Raw genomic sequence first — 8,106 nt, forward strand, 5'->3', positions numbered from 1 at the left:
ATCACATAAAAAATATTAGAGAAGCATGGCTGCACATTAAGGATTATATAAAGTTAAGCCTCATACAAGTAGTACTACCAGTCAATATGGCAAAAACAAACCTGATGAACATTGCATCAAATAAATTTCTAACAAAAAAGAAAGCAAACATAAAGCTGTGGAAATAAAGCAGCGAACGGGTCAGTTTATACCAGACTGGCTTGCAAAAGTGAAAGAAAATGGAGGAAAGCTTAAATAGGTAAAGAGAAAGACACGTGTTAGAAAACAAGGAAGAAGATATAAAAAAAAGGAAAAGAGCAACATAGAGGAAAGACGAACTGTAGAGAAGCTATTGTGAGAAATGGTAGAAAAAAGTGGGAGCAAGTGAGGACAGCAGCTGTTTGGGCAAAGGATAAAATATCTTGTTCGCGCCATATAAAACGTAATAAATAAATAAATAAATAAAAAGGACCAGATTCATTATGAAAAGTTTTGGCGGATCAGGTTCCCAAAAAAGGAATTTATAAAGAGCACACCAAGCGCTCCCAAAGGGAAGCCAGAACTAGGAATTTATTTGTTTTCACCATCAATAGTATTCACTAGGTAGCTTTAGTCAAACTGCGAAATCTTATGGAAAATATGAAAGAATATTATCTGCGTAAGTTTACTCCTGTTTTCAGGTCCAGAATAGTATTTTTAAGCTAGGGAGCTCTCCAACATTTTGTGTTGACTAATCCAGTTGAGAGTGGGGAAATTACACCAATCCCCCTGCCATACTAAAAAAAAAAAAAAAAAAAAAAACAAGCTCAGATGTGAAGGACAACAAAAGTGATTGCTCCTGTTTTGCATATATGTTTCATTCATTGAGTCTACATGGAAAAAGTGCACACGTGTCACTTGGACACGTTCTGGGAACGATGAGGCTTCCATATTAGATATTAACTGTGTGAGGAGACTAAAAGTGTGCGTTAATACACTCTCTTTAGAAAGGTTATAATTATGTTTATTATGTCGCAATTAATACAGATTTAGTTAACTTGCTAATGTTGAAATTAATATGCAGTTAACCTGCTTTACTTCTAAGTGTTAGTTTTGTTTCTTTGTGTACCTTGTCGATCGTGTAATTTTGTTTATGTGTGATTCCTTCACGTTCCATTACTGTCTGTTCTGAGTCTTGGTTGCCACCATGCTTAGGCCAAGTTGGACAAACAAGGCTAATCCGTGTCTCCAATAAGGATACTGACAAAAAAAGCAGATCAAAGTAAATGCAACCAAGTTACATAAGGACCAAAAGAAGAAAACCAAAAATACCGAAACAGACAACAACCAAGGAGGCTTTGAATAGAGTAGTAATAAAATGATGGTGCATACCACACAGTTCTTCACAAAAATGACAGCTGCAGTACAAAAAAAGTGATCAAGAATGCCTTATAAATGGACAATTTCGGTCTTACTTAGGCTGCTCGTACTTCATTTTAAAAGGACAAGCAATTCCAATAAACCTTGGCAAGGAAGAGCAGAAGCAATCTGCTAAAGTGCACTGCAACGGAGAGGAGGGAGGGGAAAGTGGGATTAATTAAGGCATTTAAAGGAATGGAAAAAAAGACAGTCTGGAGAAGCCAAGGGGATGAAACACTGCAGCAGACAAAGTCTCAGACCAACACTACAAGACACTGGCTCAACCACGTTCGCCCCCTACTCAACAGGGAACTGGATTAAATGAGACTCCACCCACACAAGATGAAAATAACTTCACAAATCCTAGCCACGCAGGTCGACAATACGTACATTCCTACAAACTATACCAAAGACCATTGGAGTTTGACCAGCCTACCACAGGGTGGAGCGGGGGGGGGGGGGAAATCACAACACTTTGTAAGGTCAAAAATTCAACATGCTACGACAATCAACTTGGGCATCAGAAACGCGGAATCCTCTGAAAAATCCTCAGCATGTGCTGAAAGACATACAGGAGTGACAAAATCAATAATTTTGCTCACAAAGACTTCCCACCAAGACATACCACGTACAAGCATGCACATAGCCAGAAACCAGGAATAGATTATCTGTAAACGCTGAGCAAATGTAATGATATATATGCCTAAAAAGATGCGTAAGCAGTTAATTAGATTCCCCCTTCCAAAATACCTTCAGACAACAAAATCACATGTTAATGAATAAATTACCAGCACCAAATGACAAACACTTTGGTTTGAAATGAAAAACCTAGAACTGCATCCTGACACACCACCAGAAAATGGTTGTATGACAGAACAACGCAGGTAATAACATTGCATGCCTTTACAAAGCATTTTTCTTGCATGCATATGCTTTTACCACTCATGCCATTACCACGCAATTAGACTAATTAAGGTATTAGTAAGAGAAGTAAAAAAAAAAAATATCGGATAATGGCAGTGCTCACTGTGGGTGCAGAGTCCCGTGGCAGAACCACACTGCTACATACAACCCAACAATTCCTCTGTGAATAGATCAACGAGTTTCAATATTACCCAATACCGTGATCACGATCAAGGTATTGGGTAATACCGAAACGCGTTGATCTATATCGCCTGTAGCCCCGTTTATGAACGGATAAAAAAGGAAAAGAAAAATTTCAAAAACCTGCAGGAGTGCAATCCGAGTATTCATCTGTCCACAGAGGAATTGTTGGGATAGATTATATATATATATATATATATATATATATATATATTATATATTATATATATATATATATATATATATATATATATATACACACACACATACACACACACACACACACACACTTTTAATCTTTTTGGGGGAGACGCCCCATAACTACCTTAAATGCATGGTAAAGTCATGTGTGGTAAAGGCATACACGTTGTAAAAAAACTTGTGTGGTAAAGGCACTGCGATGTAAAAATAGCGTTGTAACGACTGTTTACCCCAGAAAACTGCTTTGAGACCAAATGAACGCCTGACTGACTTGCAAGGTTGATTATTTTGATTCTGGACATCATACTTTGCTCTAGTTGGCGGATATTAGTGACCTACACGGGTGTATCAATTGATTTGGTCTGGAATGCACTTTATGTCATCGTTAAAGGCAGGGTGGAAGATGAGGTTGCACCTGGTTCTGAAAAGCATTGTTGCACTAACTAGCAGACAGGGTGACCAGAAGTGGTTGTAAGAAGGAAGTTTCAAAATTACTTAGATATGAAATAGAAGAAGAACTTCAATGAGTAGATCACATTGGTAATTCTGGAGTGGACTTCAGCTCAGGGGGTGATTTTTTGGCAAGATGGCGCCTGTTCTGACTTTAAGTGGCAACTGATGTGATCGGAGAATCACCATACCAAGCACCCAATTTGTGAACCATAAGAACCAGTGCAGAAGGTGGTCAGTGTGAAAAGCACCACGGCAAAGGGTTTAGAGATGTTGAGAAGAATGCCACGTTTTAGACCTCGACTGACAACAGTCTATTATAACCCAGCTTTGAACAGCAATATAATCATGTGAGAGATTGTCAGGATATTTCAGAGGAATGTTATGCATTCTTGTCAGTAGTTACATCTTTTCCATTAAGGATCACTGAGCACATGCAAATGTTTTTACTCTTGGACGTTAGATAGTGTGCAGAATGTTTTACATGCCTCGTGAAAATATTTCTGCTAGTTTCTCATCTTGTGCATCTTTGAATGTCTGTGGAATTTGATTAGTCAGTTGAGAAACGGCTAGGACAATTTCGGCAGATTGGGAGTTAGATAGATGTGGTGTTTAGCGGTATCCAATAAAGGTATAGTTCCCCCACCTCAATGTTATGTGATCTTTCCAGTTCGTAATAGTTGCTCGGCAACATGCAATCCAAAGTTGTGTTTCAACAGCATGTCAGTTAAAAGAGATATGGGGCAGTCAGCCAAAAGTGAATAGAAGAGGTGTTACAGCAGAGCCCTGGGGGATTCTATGTTTGAGGATGTTTGAAAGAGATAAAGGATTCAATATTTGCTTATTAATAGCAATCATGAAAAATGTTTTATCAAAGTTATCTCACCAGTGGGCCTGAATGGTCCACTACCGTTTTAGATTTGCATAGAAGTAACGCAGGATCTATCAATGGACGTAAAAAAAGAGAATTGATCAAAGCCATTGGGAGGGCTTCAAGAAGACACTCTGAACTGTCAAAAATTATGATTGTGGGGTCTTGTGGGGTGGAAATTCAGACAGAGTGTAGGAAAGCTGATGTTTCTTTAGTGTTGCTTTTCTGTATGGTGAAGCCAAAAAGGTTGAAGGGGTTTTAAACGCTTGCAAAAATCTTGGAGTAAATGGGTTTGATGGAGAGGCAGGATATAATGGCGTGTTTAAGCATTGGGGTACCACACTTTCCCAGAAAGAGCAACTTGCAGTACTTGAGATTGTAAGTACAAGCATATCAACACTGCAAGAGAAAGAGGTCATATGTTGATGAGAAGGAGCTTGCAGCAACAAAGTTATTGCATTTCAAATGTAGTCAAAGAATGGAGGGTGGATTGTTTATGTGGAAGAGAAGAGCAGAAGTAGATAAAGTGTGTGAAAACCCCAGTTAACTTTATAAAGGAGGAAGTATGCAAGAAGTGTTCAGTTAGACCCCCAAGATAGTCTCATGCAAGAGTAGAGGCTGCCAGGCTCGGATTATTCCTCACCAAGACCATGACAATTTTGGTAACATCGTAGTGCGATTTGTCAATCAACTCAATACTGTATATTTGTACATATGAAGATGGTTTTGAAGCTTTGGAAGTAAATGCCAGAGATAGTGAAAAAGAGTTTTAAAAAAAGTCAAAATTGACACCATTTGCCTATAGCGTTGAAAATCTAGCTTGCATGCTAAAAGAGGAAGGAGAAGGAGGAAACAGATAGAAAGAACCACACAGCAGTCATGGTAGAGTGGAGGAAGTTGTTAATATCAGTATTGAGTGATAAAGAGCAAAAATGTGACAGTACAAATTAAAGGGGGAAGAGCAGGTTGGCACTGGCCCTACATGACATGTTTAAAACGCAATAAATAAGATGCTAAAGGGAATGTATCCCTGATAAAGGAGAAAAAAAAGAGTCTTTCGAAAAATTTAGGAAAAATTGCTGCCAGAAATCAGCCATTAAGGAAAAAAAATAAGTAACTATATTACATTTATTATTGAAACTTTTTTAACTAACCAGAATGGTAATAGATATTTGAAATAATCTCCTTTTCACACAGAACTCGACAGGTGCCTAAAGAAACACTAAACCTAGGCCAGGCCACACTTTATACAATGTGGGTGCAAGATTTGGGATGTGGGCTTTATTGTGGTGGATCAGGATAAGGAGGGAGTGGTAGGATAGTGGTGGAGTCAAAGTACAAAGTCCTAATACATGCGGCCTCGTCCCTCGACTTCAAAGTACAGTGGGAATGCCTGTGTGAGGTCAATGCACGTGGTCCCAAAGCCCCTTACAGTATTACTGGATTGTTCAATTGTGTACGGTCGTAATGTATGTCCGGTCCTCTGCCATCTCCCTGTGCAGCTGAAGGATTTGAGGGAACATAGGTGAAACGGTGTGGGGCGCGAGCATTATCATCTACCAGTGAAGCATGAATTACACCCCATTCACAATCCTGAAATTTCACGACTTTATAAAGACCTTTCTGCTGCAACATCAGTGTTGTAGCCGAACAACTCCGTAGGGAAAGCGTGCTTTCTGTAGATGTGACGTTTTGCATAAACAGCGTAATCAACAAGGATGACATTCTTTTCAAAGAAATAGGGGCATTGCCGCTCAAATGACAGTTGGTCCGAGACCCTGGTAAATGCATGAACAAAGTGCAATAGTTCTCACATTTTAACAAGCGAATCCGTCGAATTTCTGTTTTAGTGCAAGAAAAGTGCTGGAAAAAAGATCAGAGGAACACACAACATGAAGATCAAAAGTAAAACGATACAGTCCGGTGCCTGGAATTCTACAAACCACAACCACAGAGATGTGAACAAAAACATATCAGTGTGCAGCGGAAAGCAGGGGAAGAAGTCCTGGCACGCTAAGGCGACCACTCATTCACTAGCTGGGACGGCGCACGGACCGCTGTGCTGGGAGCATGCACGATCTGCAGTATGTTCGAACTGTTGCATTAAAACATACATCCTTTATTACTACCTCGGCAGCCCTTACACTAGGATGCAGTTGAGTGTAACAATGATGCAAGCTGATAATCCAGATGTGATCTGATGACGAAAATGTGCAACCCTAGGCAATTTACTATAATATTTCCCCACATGTCAAACGTAGAAGCATCTAGAAGCCATGCTATCCTGTAGGAACTGCTCAATGAGCTGAACATTCCTTCTGGAACAAAATGTTGATTGGCACGCCACAAGCTTTGGTAGCGCTTAGACTCAATCTACTATAGTATTTCACATGTGGTCACATAGCTATTTTCTTAACCATTGCGAGACCTAAAGCACTATTATTAGTTGTCTGATTCCATTGTTTTCTTTATTCTGTATTTTAATTAGAAATGCATGTTTAAATCAGAAATGGACGTAGGGACACATTTTGGACGAAAGTACATCCCCAAACGCCAATTTTCATTTCACATACTTGTCCCGATATTTCTACCGATCTAGCAATTGCTAATTACCCACATTTTACATAAACCCCCCCCCCCCCCCACTGCCAAATAAGGTGATATTCCGGACAGTAGGTTTATTTAACTGATAAAGCTCACTACCAGAACAGGGTGATCTATGCAGTTCACACATTTATTCTAGACATCAGAAACCAGAACAAATCTCGCATCAGAGGGAGCAAGTACTGAAGAAGAAGCGGCAATGGATAGATTGACAATTAATTCGGAGGTTTACAACAACAATCCACTCATGAATGAAAAGAATAATGCATGCCACCTTGAAGTTAAATTGCAGTACAAGCAAAGCACGCCTTTAGTCTCGCTTTCCTACACAGCCATGCAATGAATCACTCTATTCAAACCTGTACAGTGTTGTAAGAGATACAGTAAAAGACCCATAGAAGAATGTATGCGCCAAGTGTGCTTATTTTGTCTGTTGTGCTACTTGTCTCGAGGAGTGGCTCTCAATTACTTAAGAGTGGTGGTATTTGTGTTTTTGTCGTGCTCACAAAGGCCAGTAGCTTGTAGAGTGTCCAGACCATGTGGAAGAAATGACAGCAGCTGATGTCAGGCGACAGCAATGCATGTTATTTAATAACCAGCACGCCAGGCACACCATGCGGGAAAGGAACTTCAAGTAAACATTTCACAGAGGATAACTCTGAACTCAAAACACGAGCCCGAGAACTAACAGCAGCCTTTGTTACTCACCGAGGGCACAGCTCCAACCGCAGCTCGAGTTCGGCGGCTACGGTTCTCACGCAATGCAGATGCCAATCTAGGGGGACCAACCGTCCGTAAATTCCACGGACAGCCCGTAATTTCGGCCGTCTGTCCGTTGTCCGTGAAGGTTTCTTTAACGGATGTCATTTGTCCGTAATTTTACCTGCTGTTGGGTGACCAATTGTTGGGCCAATCATGTGCCTTTCTATCACCAACCGTTCCTCCAATCGTTGCTATGGTGAACAAACAAAGAGATCTAGGATTGGCTTGAAAGCCGCCAGCCAATCCTAGAGCTTTTAGTACACTGCAGGAGTGTTCTTATTGGCCTGGTGATCGGTAAGTTTAGTTGCTGCTTTCTTTGCCTCATGAAGCGTGATGTGCGTTTATTTTCAGTGTATGTTCACTATGCCTCACTCTTTCCGGATACCAGAGACTGAGGCATAGTCTTCTGAAGGGGAATCAATCACGGTGTTTGTGAAATCTACACAAGGAAACGTATGTGTTCGAGATGAATCTCCGTGCAGGCATTCAAGGTTGTGTCCAGTGGTGAAAAACTTGTTTTGGGGCTGTCTGACTAGAGAATTTTTCGTGGGAAATAAAACCTGAAAACGTTATTTTATCTTAAGTGAACGGCACCGATTACCACTCATTTTCACTACTCCACCGCCTAGCCGCATGTTGTAAATGAGAAGTCCCAGGTGCAGATCACTTCATAAATACACATCCCTTCTACAGAGATTAAACTGCCCCTCGTGGTATATTTAAAAGAAGATGTACAT

General features: G+C 40.3%; 1 protein-coding gene across 1 annotated transcript in view; it reads right to left on the reverse strand.

Annotated features, from left to right (window-relative positions):
- The window catches only part of CSGALNACT2 (chondroitin sulfate N-acetylgalactosaminyltransferase 2), a 264,875-nt gene extending 257,355 nt beyond the window's left edge, over positions 1 to 7,520 (reverse strand). Inside the window, exon 1 of the mRNA XM_078642940.1 lies at positions 7,316 to 7,520. The gene's annotated coding sequence lies outside the window, so the exon portion shown is untranslated. The remainder of the gene's footprint in view (positions 1 to 7,315) is intronic.
- Between the last annotated feature and the right edge of the window lie 586 nt (positions 7,521 to 8,106).

This window comes from Lissotriton helveticus, chromosome 5_1, assembly GCF_964261635.1.
Source record: "Lissotriton helveticus chromosome 5_1, aLisHel1.1, whole genome shotgun sequence".
In the NCBI taxonomy this organism is placed as follows: Eukaryota; Metazoa; Chordata; class Amphibia; order Caudata; family Salamandridae; genus Lissotriton; species Lissotriton helveticus.